Here is an 18,452-nt window from a genome sequence, read left to right as displayed (position 1 = left end):
TAGCAAGATATTTTGAATACTATATAGAGTAAATTAACTTTTTTAAAAATATTTAAATTTGAAACCTCAAAAGAACAATAAATAAGGTATTTTTGGTATTTTAGGGGTGTGATGATTATAAAAGGATTGAGCTAAGTTTGGTAACATTGAAATGGTATTATTGTGTTTTATTAAGATGTCGAGGGAGCTTCTCAATCATGATTTTTTATTTGAATTATTATTCAGCCAAAGACACTAATAATTATCTTATCTAATTTTAAATTAATATTAAATAACATTCTATTTTACGAAGCAATTATTTTAATATATATAATTATATATCTCAAATATTTATTTATTATTTATCTAACAGGATTCACCAACGAAGGATTTGTCAAATATTAGTATGACGGACTTAGAGCAGTATGAAAACCAGTTGGAAAATTCTCTACGTCAAGTTCGATCAATGAAGGTATTTATTTTTTATTTTTGTAGTACATAAAATCATGTGTTTTACTTCAACTAGTATTTTAGTCAGCTTATCTATTGACGATTGGCAGAACAAACGTATGCTCCACCAAATAGAAGATCTTCATAAAACGGTAAGGTTATTAATTGCATAGTTTATTGTTGATATAATTACATAAAGGTGTTTAGCTTTAGGTCTTGATTATTTAAAATTAAATGTAACGGGGTGTCGGTAAGATAAAAGAGATGCTAGAACACTGGCGGAGCTAGCATGGAACAAGGTGGGGATAGATGTCCCCCCACTTCCCCAAAAAAAATGTCAGGTCAAATGCATAATTGTGAGCAATATTGTGTTAGCCAAATGAGATGGTGTAGTGATGAGTGGAGTGGGCTTGTTTACTAGAAATACAAGTATGAACCTTGTTGTGATGTTTCGCAATCTTTTTATTTTTTAAAAATTATTAGATGTAGTATTCCTTCCATTTTTCTTCCTTGTTGGGATGTTTTGCAATCTTTTTTTAAAAAAATTATTAACAATTGCTACATATACTTATTTAAATTATAGCATGCATGTCCCAAAAAAAAAAACATTATATAAATTGTAATTTTTCATGAACAAAACCCTCAAATTACGGCTGTAATAGGAAATTATGATTTATGCCATGTTAGGCCATAAAATGTGATGCGGATCGAGCATCAAGAATTCAAGAGTCTAGATTTAGGAATATCTAAGACATTACCGCCACCGTGAAAACGGCTAAGGCAATTATCAAGGATACACAGCGGAAGGCTTAAAATCAAAAACCGTTCAAACAAGTCAACTTAAAAGTCAACCAAACGAAAGTAAAGTTTAAAACCGAAACAAACGAAGTCAAATAAAATCAAACTACAACTTGGAACCATTAAAGGCCCTTATTCAAAAACCGTTCCAAAACCAAACCTTTGCGTTAGTCCACACACAATATGTCATAAATAAATAAAGCATAAAACACATCGTAAACTAATGGAAACTAGCATGATTCACTCTTCACTCATGCCCCGTCATGAATATGCTTCAATACCTGAAAAGTTTACCTCTACTTATCCCCACTACTCTCCATTAAAAGTGGGTCATCATAGGGCCAAGATAAAGACATGGCCAAAACACACACAATCATCAAAGCTGAGTACATAAGCGTAATTAAACACACTAATATGCTTTCACCTATCAACACGCACTTACCTCAATGCACCTGTTTACAAGCACACACAACATTCAACAAGACTCTTTAACTAGACACTAAATAATTCATTTAACGTTGATTACGCATCGAACGGGTTTCCAACTCTACCTCCCCCAAATAATTGAGGTTAACTGACACGGGAGCTAACCGTGCCAGCGACAACCCACTCATAGGTGGCGGAATTCCTGCACATAATAATAAATAAAAAGGAATGTACAGCATCCTGTACTCTGTTAGAAGTTATGATTAAATATAAAACCCCATAACTCCCCCATTGTTCATACTCAAGGTATATACGTTCCAAGAGTTTTGGTGCGTAATCTCTTTCACTTTACGTTATTTACATGTTATTGGACTTGGTGATGACTCTCAAAGCATAATAAATCAATCAACAATAATTATTCACTCAACCAAACATACCAATTTAATTCTTGAATAATTAGTGACCACATAATATTTAATGTTGAACCCTTTTTAAATCAACCTCAGTGTCAAAGACACCTTAAACGCATAAAGCGCCACAAATCCTATCCCTCGGTGTTAAAAACACCTTAAGTGCACGAAGGCACCAACATACAATTTATTCCTCGTGTTCATAGACACTTATACAGCTCCTTTCCCATGCTTAAAGCATCAATAAAATTTATATGAACCATAATAAAATTCCTTCTCAATATTCCAAGCCAAATTAAACATATAGTTTAATTAAACATGCATTCTAACATGCCATAAATAAATGTGCAGTCCATCTAATCATGCCAAAATATAATTTTCCAATCCATAAACCATCACAAATAATTCATGTTTCACAATTCAATCACCAACACCAATAATTCACACTTCCATACATAAACCTTAGCATGATACTACTTATAATTGATTGAAATCAAGCCTAGCATGATACTACATCATCAAAATATGCGAAGTACGAGAACGTACCTTGAGTACGATCTTAAAATCGCCACGACTAATAGAAATTGCTTACTTCGAAGTCTCCTACACATTAAAATCATAATAGAGTATTAAAATCCACTCTAAACAAATTTCCAGCAATATATACTATTATAAAATCCCTCATAATTTAATTAAAGTAAGCTGAAATTATATTTTAAACACCATACTTAAGTCCCAATTAATGGGTAATTAAAATTCCTTCCAAAAACATAATATTAAGTGCTCTACATAAAATTCCAGCACTTTATTTTAATTAAAACTTGCTGTAGTTAAGCCTTAAAACACTAGAAACAAAGATCTAAACCAATATACATCATAATCCTTCAATAATTCATAAATCAAGAACCTAGGGTTTTAAAAATTGGGGCTTTTTAATTAAAAATCAAATCTAAAAATTAATCAACATAACTATTATTATCAAACATCAAAATCAAATCCCAAAACTCATAATTTACAATTAGATTTGAGCATAGATTTAATTCAAACAATAAAGTTAAGTTTTTTTTAATACTCAAAAAAGGGGAAGAAGAAGCACGGCATCCACCTGCTGCCGGCTGCTGGTAGCGGCGGCCACTTGCTGTCGGTGGTTGGCAGTGGTGGAGGGGAGGAAGAGCAGCCGAAAAAAAAAGAAAGGGGAAGGGGAAAAGAAAAAGAAAGGAAAATAAGGAGAAGAGAGAGAGAAGTTTACCTTGGGTTTTCTCCACTCTGGGCAAAGTTGATTTGCCTCATAAGTGGGATATTTATACCTTTTCTCTACCAATCCCTTTTTCCCTAAACTTTCTCTTTTAGTTTTTCCTAATCCCTTCCCTAATAAAACTTGTTAAAATCAAACTTTCTTAAAATAAAACCCCAACTTTTATAAAATAAAATAATTAAATAACATTCCTTTTACAAAATATTTCCAACTTACATGGAATAAGTGCTTAAAATACTATAATTAAAATATTTAAATTATTTAAATACTTTATAGAATACATAATTTAAATAAAATACGTATAAAAATACGGGGTATTACAGACAATTATTTGGCTTGGTCTTGTGCGATTACTCTCTCCTTGAAATCTAGAAGAAAATTCGGCTTTGTTGATGGCACCATCTCCAAGCCGAGTGAGAAGTGTAGGAGTTTATAGGTACTACGCAACGCAAATAACATGAATCATATTCATAAAGCACCTAAACCAAGGATCATTGCATAACACATAAAGAACACATAATTGTACCTTTGAAGCGTGATTCCACGTGCGATCGAGCAAGAACAAAGGGAGATAAAGAACCTCAAGCGTGATTCCTCTACTTGGTCCACGGGCATGGATTAAGACCTCCACTAATGCTAGTTAGTTGCAATTGAACCCTTCAATTGACTTTCTACGGAGAGGAGAGACATACTAACCAAGAACCACCACGATAACCACCACACGCGCCACCAAGGGGTGGCCGGCCGTACGGACGAGGGGAGGAGAAGGAAAGCCGTGAGTTAGAGAGAGGAATTGGGGTTTTGGGATTGGTTGCCTTGATGTCAAAATTCACAGTGTGTGGATTATGACTGCTTACATCCAACCCTAGGCATGGATCTTATTTATAGATCTCATCTCTAAATAAGAGCCCATGTCAAAAGCCCAAAACCTAATTCCAATCTAACTAAGCTAGTCCAATCCAATTCATGATTAGTTAATTGCTCAAGAGGCCCATTAATGGGCCTCTTACTTGCTTAACCCAATACCCTTGTGTATGACCTCATAGGATCCATTCTAGAGGGCTTTGGACTATTTGACTAGTCCAAAGATCATCTCTCATAGTCTAGCAACAGAGAACATTTATTCCACGTTTTTTTGAATCTTCAATTCTTAGTCATTACTAACATTGAATAGTGTTTTGATAATGGCAAGAATGAATAACATTTAATTAATTCTAACCAATAAGGTAAGGTGATATATAGGTTCTACTTGTAAAGTTGCAACTTTTGCTTCCAAACTTGTAGATTCTACTTGTGAAGTAGCAACATTTGCTTCTAAACTTTTAGATTTATTCCTCCTTTAGCTATGACTTCTTCCTTTGGATCAACCATATTGTGCAATGAGTGAGCTAAACAAGACATCATATGTCCAAGAAGCAGCAATATGCTAAATCAATTTCTATAATATACTTTTAAATTAGAACATTTCCATTCCTTTACCTTCCAACTGTTATGAGGTAGTTTCTAATCAATTGGAATTGATCCATTTAATTTGAAAACATTTGTTGTTCATAACAACTTTTAGCATGTAAGTAGTTTTAGGTTTGAGAAGTAGCAACTTGTTTGCATTTCTTGGCCTATAATTTATTAATGCAATCCTCATACATTCCTAAACCTATCCCTTTTGAGCCACTTAGAACACTTCTCTTAGGTTCAAAATGATGCTTTGCCTAACCTTTTAAGTACTTTTCATGATTTTGCTAAGTCTATTCTATCATTATTCATATTAGAGTTTAATCAGCTATTTAACTCTTATATAAAGTGGATGAAGAATAGTGTCATTTGATCAACTTTTGATCATAGAGATTTCCAATCACTTTCTTATATTCAATCATATTGAAGATAAGAGATTTTATTGGACTTCTATAGTTGTCTTTTAGAGGGTTTGTACCTCTCATCTCATTATATCCCTTGAAACACTTTTCAAAATGAAGATGTGCTAGCATTTTACTCAAACATTTTGAATAAAACCAACCTTAGACATGTGACATGAATTTCTAAAACTTGCCTTTTAGAATAATCTTAGCAAAATTGGAATATAGGTTTATGGATTATCTTTTAAACTTTTGAGAACGTTTCTCAACTTTATTTTCAATCGAGGAGATTATATATAATAATAAAATTAGAACGACATGTTACTTAAAAGTAAACGCAAAATTCAATTATGTTTATTAAAATTTAAAGTACCATAAGCGAATTAAATTGGTAACTTTAAAGCATTTATTCAATGTTAATTGATCCCAATTGAATTAAATGATTCCAAGATCCTTTATTCGTGCAATAATTGACCGGACTTTGGCCCTGCCATCAACCATTACATTTTCAAGGTGAGTAAACTCTTTACTGATTACAACTCTTGTAACTCTTGGTTGAATAATTAACCATCACATGTTTAATTATTACCCTTAGCTTCAAGGTTCTAAACTTTATCTTTAGGTAACCTTGTTGAGTATAACCAATTAAAAGTGTAGAATTTGTCCTACCCCCACTCCCCAATGAAAAATATGACGCCCAGCTTTGGCATGACCCATCATAAATGTCAAAGGTTTCATCGGGTTTTTAATTGGAAAAGCTGCCTCAATATTACCGGGACCTAGATTTATTATGTTGTGATTAAATAGTGAACTCTAGCGCATCATCACAAAACATCAATAAAATCTAACATGCATAAAATACTGAATGCATAAATAAGACATAGCATGGCCCCTAATCCTAAGAAAACTAATAAATTAAATGGCTCCCACTTGAATCTTCATGGATCTCATCCACCTTGCTCCTTTGGGCCTTCACTTCATGGGCTTCTTGGATTATCTGCAGCCTGTAATTCTATTCTATTCTATTTACTACTTAAATCAAATAAAATAAAATTACAAAAATACTTTATCGGTACGTAGACCTTACTAAGATTACAAAAATACATCACGATGCGCATATCGTATTTAGCAATCTACTGGGCCATACTAGTCATTATATAGCAATAAACAAAATCATATATTATAAAATTGCCACATAATAAATCACTCATCATGCTTTCCTAAACTACAACATCGAATGTTCACAATTAAGGAAACATGGCATCTAAATACCTCATATTTTAATTAATGTAATTAGATAATATCATATACTATTCATGATCATCAATAAAATATCATATATTCTAAAGGAAAACTTTTGTATACACCCGATTTTCAGTAATTTACTGTACATCGGGTACACTTTTGTTAAATTTAGTGTTACTTTTGTCAAATTTAGTATCACTTTTGTCAAATTTATCAATGAAGCATAAATAACTCTTATATATGTCAGGGTAACTATTGCGCGTTTTAGTGTAACTTTTGCACATTTTATTGTCACTTTATTACGGATGTTCAGTAATTTACTGAACATCCGTCTTATTTAAAAGTTTGTGTATTCTAAATTAGTCATGAGATAGAATCAAATCTTATTTTAATCTTAAAAGATAAATCATATTTATCCTCAAAGATTATCCTAACAAAGTTAGGAAATTCTATCCTATTTACTAGCCAATCACAAAATTTTAAATCAATTATATCCAAAAATAATTATGGGATAATCACATTATTTAAATCAATCTTTATCTTTTTGGAATATGCTTAGAATATTCTAAAAAATCCTATCCAAAATTAACAACTTTAATTAAGGATAATTATTAAAAACCAACTTATGAAATTTGATCTTATCTCCAAAATAAAATCAGATTTTATCTTGAAAATATTTAAAACAAAATAATTTAATAAAACATTTATTTTTTTTTAATTTTTTTATTGCTGCTGCCACGTCAGCCAGGGAGTAATCCCCAACCAACGAAGCAGCTGCTTCCCGCAAAACCGCAACCGCAGCCAGGAGCAAACCCCAGCCACGGCACAACCGCACAAGCAACCTGACCGGAAGTTGCCGCTGATTCTCAGTGGGCTCCAATCGCCGGAGCCACCTTGTTCCTCGCCTGAACTTTTGTCGTCATCCGAGGGCTGCCCGTGGCAGTTAGGTCGAAGCCCAGCCACCAGCAAAACTGTACTAGCAGCAGCAAGCGGCTGTGCAACGGTTGCACTTTCGCTGCTGCCGCCTGTTCTCCGCCCTCCGCCGCGCACCCTTTTCCGACCTACTGGCAGCCGCCGTGGCCCACTGACGGTGGTTCGACCACCCAGCCACGGCTGCCTCCTCCCAAAAAATTAATTCTTTATTTATTCATTTTTTTTTGATTTTTTTTTTAGAATTTTAATTAAATTATACAACATTTGTATAATTAAATTTGATTGGGTCTATTGAATTAAAACACAACATTTATGCCCAATTCAATTTTGAAATTAAATTCACTATTCAATTTCAAATCTAGGGTTCTTCACAAAATTAATTCAAATTTAATTTAATTCTTAAATTAAAATATTGATTATACAAAAAATCATATTTTATGTATCAAATCAATCCAATTAAATTTATGAAGCATAAATATTCGAAAAACATCAAAATTAAGTACAAAAATCAAAATTTTAGGGCTTTATTTCAATCAAAATTTTCGAAAATTAGGACTTTAGGGCTTAATTCGGATTTTGCTAGAACAAATTAAGCAATTAAATCATATTTAATCATATCCCGAAAATTAAATCTCCATTTAATATAAAGATTGAACCATAATTAGTTATTCTCCCTCCTAATTGAATTAAAATTGTGGACTATCAAAGAATTATAGTCAATATGCGTAAATGCAATAGGCTAACCGATACCACTGTAGGAGTTTATAGGCACTACGCAGCGGAAATAGCATGAATCATATTCATAAAGCACCTAAACCAAGGATCATTGCATAACACATAAAGAACACATAATTGTACCTTTGAAGCGTGATTCCACGTGCGATCGAGCAAGAACAAAGGGAGATAAAGAACCTCAAGCGTGATTCCTCTACTTGGTCCACGGGCATGGATTAAGACCTCCACTAATGCTAGTTAGTTGTAATTGAACCCTTCAATTGACCTTCTACGGAGAGGAGAGACATACTAACCAAGAACCACCACGATAACCACCACACGCGCCACCAAGGGGTGGCCGGCCGTATGGACGAGGGGAGGAGAAGGAAAGCCGTGAGTTAGAGAGAGGAATTGGGGTTTTGGGATTGGTTGCCTTGATGTCAAAATTCACAGTGTGTGAATTATGACTGCTTACATCCAACCCTAGGCATGGATCTTATTTATAGATCTCATCTCTAAATAAGAGCCCATGTCAAAAGCCCAAAACCTAATTCCAATCTAACTATGCTAGCCCAATCCAATTCATGATTAGTTAATTGCTCAAGAGGCCCATTAATGGGCCTCTTACTTGCTTAACCCAATACCCTTGTGTGTGACCTCATAGGATCCATTCTAGAGGGCTTTGGACTATTTGACTAGTCCAAAGATCATCTCTCATAGTCTAGCAACAGAGGATGACGCCCCAATAGAATGAACTTATTATCTCCATAATAGTGATCCTTGATATATCTAGTAATTGCACTTATCGAAGACATAACTCCTTCAAGAAGAAGAAACTCCTTGACTGGGAAACAATCAATTCAATTTTGGTGTCGTGGGTTTTGCGTGCTACGGAGCCGAAACTTGCTGCATCAATTTCTTATTTTGAAGAAGCAAATAAGTTGTGGGATTACTTGGAGAAAAGATTTTGTGAGGTGAGTGGCCCTCGGCTTATACAATTACATGCTGCGATAACTGATTGCAAGCAATCAAAATCTATGTCTATTGAGGAGTATTATACCACTCTCATGGGATTTTATGATGACCTTATTCAAGTGCACTTAATTAGCCAAATTATCTAATGTTTGAATTTTTCAAATATCCTCAATCCATAAGCAAATATTTTTGGAGGAAAAATTGGTATATGATGTTGGATTTTTTACCAAGTACTCCGTATTTTGGATTTTTTGAGTTATAAACTTTAACTATTGAACTATCAGTGTTTCCAAGCATTGATTTTTTTCCTGAACATTTTCGTAAAACAATTTACTGTCTATTTGTCCCCCGATTTGAAAATTCTGGCTTCGTTCGCCACTGTAGAATCCTATGCTTGAGAATATGGTATGGTAACTAGAGATGGATATAGTCTTTTAAATTTTGAAAAGTGCAAAAATATATACTCTCTATATATAAAATTAAGTAAGTTACCAACCAATTACACTATGTGTTTGATATATAGAAGTAACCAATCATTTTTACATGCAATTTGATTGTCAAAAGATCCATAATGCATTTGATTATGACAGTATCAATAAATTATTTTATCAAAGTACTTTTATAATACCATATCTTTATAATGTTTAGGACTATACCTGTAGAAAAATTAATGCTTACTTATATACAGTTGGACATAATATAATAGGAATGCACGGTTATACACAAGAAGAATAGTACGTGTAGACCTGCCCAAAAAAATAAAATTAAGAAATAAAAAAAGAAATTTAAAAAATTTAAAAAATGCATTGAGCCCATTGATGAACCTAACATAAAAGCACTTGAAGGTCTTGTGAGCATTAGGATTTTAAATCAAATGCATATTTACATAAGCAAATTTTTACCGCTAAAGAGCACATGCATTTATGTATATCATAAATACTACCTTTTACTTGAAAAATAAACCATTTATTTTCTAGCCTTAAGTGGATAACTATGCGAGGTATATTATTCTTTTAAATTATGCGTTTATCATTCAATTAATTTTATTTTATTCGTTACATGTTACGATTTTCTCACAGGTGGAAAAAACCTTTGCACTGTTGAGTGAACAAAAGAATGCTAATGCGACATTGAATGACGGCAATGATTAATAATAATCCCTTTGTCAACTTATAATCTTTATAGAAAGATTGATGTTGGTGCTAAATGATTAATTATTTCATTGACCGCATTTATAATCTATGTACTTTGTAAAACAATTAGAACTGAACTAATTAATAACTTTAAGTGTGCTTCTTTATTTGTATTATCATATACTTATGCAAATTTTTAGAAAATTAAATACAAGTATTAGTTTAGCATCACTATGACTAACTAGATTAGTAAGATTGCAATAATGTGTTTATTCCTATTAAATCTAAACAAAAAGGATATAAAAGCTTTTAACCTTTTGGCTCCCCTACAAATAAATCAACTAATGAAACAACAGTTTAATACTTCCCATTAAAAGAAATTAAAAAGAATGTAAAAGAATAAAAATAAAGATGACATGAAATTGCATATATTCATATGATGGAGACGAAGCAAGAAATCAAAGTCCCCAAATCTCTAGGTGTGTTTGGGTTCATATAAAGAATAAATTTGAGAGGAAAGAAAAGTATTCATGAGCTAAAATTAGGGATAATGGATCTCCAACTTTCAATTCAACATAAGAAAGAAGGTGAAATTTAAGCCTGATTGACGATTATCATTCAGTTTTGTTTCACAAATAGATATAAGACAACATCTTGAAGAGCTGGGTGATATACTTCCCATATTAATACATGATAATTAAAATTACAAAAAGGAATTCTTTTTAACCATTTTCTTGATACAGTTGATCAAACACCAACTCTATCAAATCCAAATTATAATAATTAAGATTACATGGATTCATTATAATTTATTAATACAAGCATTTAATAATTGCATTTCAATTTCTTAAATAGATACCAGGAAAAGGTCTTGACTTCACCACTTAAGCAAACTCTCCCTGTTTTGAAGAGTGAAAAGAAGAAAGTCAAACCTACATGTTCTAAACGCCTCAAGAGGAAGAAGAAAGATCCAGTCAAACCACTTTGTCGTCGTCGTGGATTTCGGGGCGAAGACGACATGGATGAGGGTGATTTCGGTGATAGCAACCATGATACAGACAACTACTACTATGGTAGTGGTGATTAGTTAGTTCATTGGGACTTATTGGTTTGTTCTACTCTTAGTTAGAATTTTCTCAATCAATTGTTTACTGGTATTAGGAGCATGGACAGAGTTATGTTCAAAGTAAACAGGTCTATTGACCTCACTTAACCCCTATAAACCTTGTTACATTTACATACACCAGTTAAAATATAAACAATTGAGTCTTTTTAAATAATATATTAACTACTTCCTCCGTTATGCATTATGTGCAACAATTTCTATTTTGGGATGTTACAAGTTATGTGCAACAAAAAAAAAAAGTTCCTTATATAGGAAATTGTATTGAGTAAATTTACTAAAATACCCTTACTTCAATCCAATTAACTACATGTAATTAACTTATTAACTTAACTTAATTAACCCTCAATAATAACACTAACACACATTCTTTCTCCTCCCACATAATCAGATCCACCACCTAGACCGCCATATTTTCTCTCTCCTCTCTCTAAGGCACCCTCGCCTCCACTCTTTTTTCTGTCTTCTCTAATAACCACCACTCCACCACCACCTTATTTTCTCTCTCCTCTCTTTCAAGCCACCCTCACCACCAATCTTCTCTCTCTACTCTCACAATAACCACACCAGGCCACCACCACCATAGGATCGAGCCGCCACTTCCTCCTCCATTGAAGTCGTCGCTACCACTTCCTCCTCCATTAAAGCTTAACGTTGAGGTTTTTATGGTCAATTGTAACCATGAAAAAAGTTTTCATGGCTACATTTGACCAAATTAACCCCCAAATTAGCAATGAGAAGGTAATACTTTCCAACTTTAAGCTTTTTTTCTTCATAATTAGGGTGGATGGTGGTGATTTCAGGGAGAGGGGAGGGAGGTGGGTGGTTGTGGATTTCGGGCAAAGTGGGAGGGTGAGCGGGTGGTTGTGGGTTTTGGTGAGTGGGGAGACGGTGTGTGGTTGGTATTTGAATGGGTGGGAGAGGGGAGGGCCGAGCTGAGGGTGTTTATGAGATTGCAGGTTTAGGGTTTGGTGGTTGCGCTTGGTCGGTTTTGGGTGGTTGTGGGTCTGGTACATCTTAGCGGGTTGCAAGTTGCTACATTTTGGGGTTTATGGTGGCAGCAAGGTGGGTTTTGATGGTTTCTACACTACTAGAAATAGGCCATTTTACGATCGAAAAAATCCGTTAGTAGAGGTTGAAATTCCGTCGGAAATCATGTTTCCGGCGGAATTCCGTCGTTAACATCCGTAGGAAAACTGTTCGTAGGAAATTGGCGTGTTTTTGAGGAAAATTCCGTCAGAAAGTTGTTTTTCGACGGATTTAAATCCTTCGAAAAAAAATTTGACTTTAGTTCAAAGTCCGTCGCAAATCTCCGACGAACAAATTCCGTCGTTTATATAGGTTTCTGATGGAATATTCGGTCGGAAATCAAATCATTTACGACGGAACGTCGCAAGATGTAAACATTGCGAGGGAATCAAATTCCATCGCAACTTTATGACGGAAATATCCGTCGCAAATTTGATTCCCTCGCAATGTTTATTTTTTGCGACGGATTTCATATCCAATTATTCCGTCGCAAAAGGTTAATTTCTGACGGATTATGCCATATAATTTCCGTCCCAAATTAGTTATCATTTCTACAAATTCAGATTGTTTTTTCAAGAACATTTCAACATTCAAAACCTATACTGCTGTACCTAATTCCTATTAAAATTAAAATCATAATCTGTAGGGAATATTTCAAGCATTATGATAACCCCAAACTTGAACCCCACTGTGATCATACACTAAAGTACGGTGGCGTTCCAAAGGGAAAGACAAAGAGCAAAAAGAGTCGCCAACAAGTTTTAGGAACTTGTAAACCCAAAAGACAATCCAAAAGGACCATCAACTACTCCATAAGGTCTTGAACCAAACAGGGTCCGGGGATGAGGGTACGAATCCAATCTACAAAAGAAAGGACCCGCCCTATAAAATAGGCCTCTACTTTGTTCTGCTCGTATTCATGTGCGCTTTTCGAATAACATACAAACATTATATTAAACCTACCCTGTTTAATCTATGTTGGTTGAATATTAATGCACAAATAATACTATTATTGGCGATCACTTGAGTTAAAATCACATTAGCCTAAACCAAATTATTAATTATCTTATTAAGCGTGATTTCAAGTACAAATTCCCTTTAAACCTGCATAAAAGGTGTGATCAAGCAATAACAATAAAACATATCAAGCAACATAAGCATCATAATAATAAATAATGATAATAACATGATAAGACATAATAAAGCTTGATAATAATAGCAAGATCCTAGGCATGATACTAACAAGATTAATAACAAACCCTAACATGTCACTAAGCAATAAAGATCAAAGCTTCAAACCTAACATGGTACTAACATGATATTAGAAAGAGTAAAACAATAAAAGGCACCCTAAACATGATACTAGAAAGCATTAAATAACATCCTAACATGATACTAGGAATATTAAACATCCTAACATGATACTAGGAATTAATCAATAATAAGCATGCAATCTACATTGTGAAAGAAATAGGGAGTAAGCTAATCTACTTACTTTGAAGCCTCGTACCTCTTTCTAATAACAAAATACACAAGTTAGTAAACTTCAATGAAAATAATAAAGAATTATTAAATAATCAAATTGAAATCAAATTAAATAAAGTTTAGACTAGTTTTGGACCAAACCCTCAGAAATTATCAACCTTGCACGTCTAGGGCGAAGGCAACTTCGAACTTGGCTAAGAGACTCTAAGTCTTGTGAATGCGGAATATTGTATGTAAAAAGGTAGTTTAGAAATAGAGAGAATAGAGAGAATTAAGAATATTGTTTTTAGAGGATTCTGAATGATTTTCGAAAACAGGAATTCGGACGCTATTTATAATGAAAATAATCCGGAAAAACATAGAATTTGATAAGGAATAAAACTCCACTATGTCGCCAGGAATTAATTCTGTCGCGACGCGACAGGGTCTGTCGCGCGGCGACAGCCTGTATTAGCGCGTTTTTCTTCACGCGGAATCCGATCTTTAATCAACTTGATCTACGGAATCCGTATAGAAGATAAAATATATTTTTAAGATAATAAAACCATATTTTATTCCAAATAAAAATCTTTTAAAAATAATTAATTATTGAATCTAACAATATTAGAATTAAAAAGAACTTTCTAGAAACTTCTAGAAAACTATAATTAATCCTAATAATTTTAGGAATAACAATTAATATTGGGCCCAGTTTAGTATTTTGGCCATAACTTCCTCAATATTCATCGGAATCGGGCTTATAATATATCGTCGGAAAAGTCTCTTCGAGCCCCATCCATCTACACCATTATTGGACCCTTATCATGGACCAAAATAAACTGAGTTGGACGTTTTCAAATAAATAAGGTCATTTTCAAAAACAGAGAGAAAAGAATTTAATTAAAACTAAACCGCAACACTTGGCTTTCGAATCACTTTCACCTAATTCGATAATAACACAACGTGCAAGGCATTCATCACTGGGTTTGGTTTTGGGGAGACACAAATGGGTGTCTACAGAAGCCCCCACTTTGACTGAGTTTGAAGAAACTTATGTTTCGAAAAAACGAGAGTCAAAGTACCGATAGGGACGGAGAACAATTCAGAACGTTCTGCGATTCCAAATCATTCTTATAACGCCGATACCTCGTGAACGCCATCTTTGAAGATAACCATATGTCGTCGCCTTCAATATCCTTGGTGACAATCCTCCACAGTATTTTGGGAACATCGTCGAAAATAACTGTATGTCGTCATTTCCTGGGTGTGGCCATATGTCGCCACAGCAGTATGTCGCCGCTATAGACAATCTCTTCTTTACCTTGAGGGACCGCCGAAGGTGGCCTTGCTTCGCCATCTCCACCATTTGTGACACTACCTCGTCACGACCATACTTCGCCGCTAAACAATTCCTCTCTATGTTGAGACATTGCCAAAGAATCACTTTACCTATTGACCCTTAATATCATTATTTATCATTGTTTTTTTTTTTTTATATTTGTGCCAGTACTTTGGTGCTTTTGCCTTTGTAAACCATTACTTTGGCGCGTCTATTGAACCAATATTTCGGTGCCTTATTTGTTGAACCAATATTTCGGTGCCTTATTTGTTGAACCAATATTTCGGTGCTTTATTATGAGCCAGTACTTAGGCGCTTTAAGTTAAGGTGAGACGATCTTTCATCAAGTCGATCACTCAGTGCATTTTGATCAAGCTGACTAAATCATGTCAATTGCTCAAAGGGGCTAACTGGCGTACCAAGGAACCCAAACTACTAAAATGGACCCACAAAACCATAAGGAAGAGCCCAGCACTCTGTCGCCGCTCCTGCGCTGACCAGAAGTGCCTGTCGCGAGCTTTTGCATCTGTCGCCGCGCGACAGAGTCTGTCGCCGCGCGACAATTCTGTCGTTTGGCGACAGAATCGGGGTTTTAAACCCGTCTTCTTCTTCTTTCTCATTTCGCTGCTCTGCTTCACAAATTTCGCGAAAACTTCAAATTACTCGTTCTTGCTCATTTCTCAACCAAATTCACTCAAACTTGTTGCAAATCGAAGCTTTTCTCATCTATTTTCCCGATCTATGTAAGTTTTTCTCAAACTCTACTCGGTTTTTGATGAATTACGCGTTCTAATTCGCGAATTTTCCGAAAAATTCGAAAATCATTTTGCTTAATTTGCTTTGCTCGTTGAATTTTATGCCTTGAATTTGTTTAATTATGCTTGTATATTACTTTGGGAGTATTTTGAGACTTGTTTGACCCAATTTGGTGAAGAAATAAGCAATTCACCATTGTAGGACCTCTTAAGGTCGTGAAGAACAATGTGAGTCGTTCTTTGCATTTTGACTGCTTTTACTTGTACAATTTGTCACAATATTCATCATATGTTTGCAAGAAATTATTTATTTGCTAAAAAAAACACACTTCCATGCTTGTTTGAGATTTTGCTCTGTTTTAGTACTACGTACTCTGTTTTTTTTTTTAACATAGTATCATGCGGCTTAGGCGAACTTTAGATACTGTAGAGCCTTAAACTTAATTACTTTTACATACTTTAGCATGGCTAGACGACGTGGTTCCGGTTCTCGGTCGAGGGACACACGTCGAGAGGACGAGCCCACCAGCGAGGGCGAGGACGTGCCTTCTACTTCCGGGCTGGGTGTCATGCCTGATTGGGACGAGCGCACTCTATTTCACGCGCCGGTTCATCATCTGTCGGAGAGAATCCGACGAGGTCTAGCGAGTGGGAGGACCCGTAGCCATGGCTCGGGTAACTCCACCATCATCTCCCTGTACGACAACTTTATCTACCGCGATGAGGGGCTTCGTCGTCTTTGGGAGTCATGTGGGTTGACTCCTCTGCTGCAGGCCACTCGGGCCATGTTTTCATACGATGGGGGTAACCTCGTCGTTCGAGCTTTGGTGGAGTTCTTTTGGGACACCACTAACACCTTTCACTTTCCCTGGGGTGAGATGACAGTCACTCCAGCTGACTTTAGTCTCATTACGGGGCTAGAGTTCCAGTCTACTCCTCTACCTTTCGATGCTGGCGTTACCGTTTACTCGCCGGAGGTTCTGGAGTTATTGGGGCCGATCGTTATTCGGGCCCAGGCTGAGGCTCAGTCGGGACAGCTGAGTTCTCGATGTATCCGTCGCGGCACGCTAGCTGCAGCTTTCGAGGATGATGCGACTACCCGAGAGCAGCGGGTGCGCATCTTTGTGCTGATTCTGCTATCAGGGACATTTTCCCCCGATCGAGGTAGTAGAGTACTTCTATACTACCTGTCCGCCGTTCGCGACCTCCAGTTGGTCGGGACATATGACTGGGCCAGCATGGCCTATGCTGATTTTTTACTGGGCTTGCGGCACTCCTGTCGTCACAAGGCCTTGTCTGGAGAGATAACCCTTTCCAGTTTCTGGAGGGTCGTAGAGGTATATCTCCTTTTCCCTATTTAGATTTTAACTCTAGCTTTAGTAGCACCATTTTTACTGATTCTCACTTTCTGTATAGATTTGGTTCTACGAGTACTTCCCTTCTCTTGCGCCTGCGAGGCCTTCTCCTCGCGTGCTCCCCATTGCTGCTAGTTGGGAAAGCCGCAGAGGTCCGCCGGAGGTGTTACGCCTTCGAGAGATGATCCTCACGGTAGGTTTTTCTTTAAATTCTTACTTTCTCTTTTATCACCTTTTAGCGTTAGTATCTTACTTAGTGATGTTTCAGGAGCCTAGCCCGGTATATCGACCTTGGGCTACTTTTCCTATCCCTGCGCTGGCGGCGCAGTATACGGCTGAGCGTCGTTACTTTATGGGGACATATGGCGCGGTGGTCTACCTAGGGGAGAGGGTGGCCATCCAACACTCCTCGGATACTTTCGTTGTTCCCGCTCCTCCACCTCGGCATATGTTCCACGATGCCTTGCAGCGGGATCGTGCTGGTGGGCCTTCGCGAGGTGCTCCCTGGAGGTCACACGTTCTCCTCGAGCAGAGCTATGAGGAGGACCTGCTACCGTTGCTAGCGCCGGCTCCTGTCCCTTCAGAGGAGGCAGCGGTATGCTTTTATTCGTTTAGTTTATCTTTCTTAGGTAGCCCCCAAGTATCTTTCTAACTTTTACTTTTAGCAGGCTGGTCCTAGGGAGTTCATCCCTCCGAGGATGTCTATACGCTACCAGGGTACGTATGGACCGATCGAGGAGCTTATTCCGCCAGCTCCAGCGGGAGAGCAGTTTGTGGAGCGGTCTATTCCTCGTCACCAGACTCGAGTAAGTAGTTTTTTTTTTATACCATCCCTATGTTGGCTTTATAATTGTTATTGACTTTGGCTATTTTGGCAGTTCTCTCGTGAGGTGGTGACGGCTATGGCCAGGTGCATTGACGCCTTTCGCATCCAGCTTGTGAGGTTGCGGAACCGTGCTACCTGCCGTAGCAACGACGCTGAGGAGGTATTACTTTTACTTTTACTACTTTTGGCTTTATTTTCGTTGCATTTGCTAACTTTGATTTACTTTTGCAGGGGCAACCTATTCCTTCTCCACGCACTCGATCGAGGCCCGAGCCTAGGAGGGAGACTACTAGGTCCGACTCGAGGCGTCGCCGGACTACTTCTGGTGGTCGAGGTGGTCGTTCTGAGGCTGCCACTGTAGAGGATTCGGCGTCATCACCTGAGGACATT

General features: G+C 36.3%; 2 long non-coding RNA genes across 2 annotated transcripts; both read left to right on the top strand.

Moving 5' to 3' along the window:
• Positions 1–352: 352 nt before the first annotated feature.
• On the top strand, positions 353–10,183 carry LOC145607859 (uncharacterized). Its single transcript, XR_014105648.1, has 3 exons — positions 353–451; positions 540–581; positions 10,118–10,183. It is a non-coding gene; the product is annotated as an uncharacterized LOC145607859 (long non-coding RNA).
• A 7,587-nt stretch (positions 10,184–17,770) lies between these two features.
• On the top strand, positions 17,771–18,157 carry LOC145608574 (uncharacterized). Its single transcript, XR_014105841.1, has 3 exons — positions 17,771–17,831; positions 17,905–18,042; positions 18,115–18,157. It is a non-coding gene; the product is annotated as an uncharacterized LOC145608574 (long non-coding RNA).
• The last annotated feature ends 295 nt before the right edge of the window (positions 18,158–18,452 follow it).

This window comes from Chenopodium album, chromosome 23, assembly GCF_948465745.1.
Source record: "Chenopodium album chromosome 23, dcCheAlbu1.1, whole genome shotgun sequence".
In the NCBI taxonomy this organism is placed as follows: Eukaryota; Viridiplantae; Streptophyta; class Magnoliopsida; order Caryophyllales; family Amaranthaceae; genus Chenopodium; species Chenopodium album.
This window is presented reverse-complemented; position numbering and strand designations above follow the sequence as displayed.